The sequence below is a fragment of the Trachymyrmex cornetzi genome, unplaced genomic scaffold (genome assembly GCF_001594075.2).
Source record: "Trachymyrmex cornetzi isolate Tcor2-1 unplaced genomic scaffold, Tcor1.1 scaffold325, whole genome shotgun sequence".
NCBI classification, from domain to species: Eukaryota; Metazoa; Arthropoda; class Insecta; order Hymenoptera; family Formicidae; genus Trachymyrmex; species Trachymyrmex cornetzi.
Genome location: NW_017297951.1, coordinates 858786 through 859373, shown reverse-complemented (window position 1 = coordinate 859373; position 588 = coordinate 858786).

Sequence of the window (588 nt, the reverse complement as noted above, 5' to 3'; positions counted from 1 at the left end):
TTGTTCATCCAATTTCTCGATTTTTGGGATCGAATGCTTGTGATTAATCGATTCACTAAGATCGATTTTTTCGTAATTTTTGCCCATCTCTAGTCCAATTGAGCCGTGTCCAACTGGCGTCAGGCGTGCCAGTTGCCACCCGTTGTGATACACGTGGATACTAGTGGGTACAGTACACAGTTACACACGTATATACATGTATATAATGCGTGCCTTCCAACAAGCGACACAGTGCGACACAGTGATCATGTCATCTTTGTTTAACATTGGCAAACAACAAGGATATAATGATCCATTGTGTCACACTGCGTGCATTCGTTTATGCAGCGGTTAGCGCAGAAGTATTACTTTATCCTTGTTGTTCACCGAGTGTTGAATAAGCCCGGATCCTCATACAGCAACAGCACTTTGACACCGAACGCTGATTGGTGAAAAACGGATGATGGGGGTAAATTTTACCCCCACAATCGGCTTTTCACCAATTAGCGCTCTGTGTCAAAGCGCTGTTGCCCGTATGAGGATCCGGGCTTAGGCTCCGTCCCGGAGCCCAATTTTCTGTGCGAGTGGGAAGCTTTGACTATAGTATAT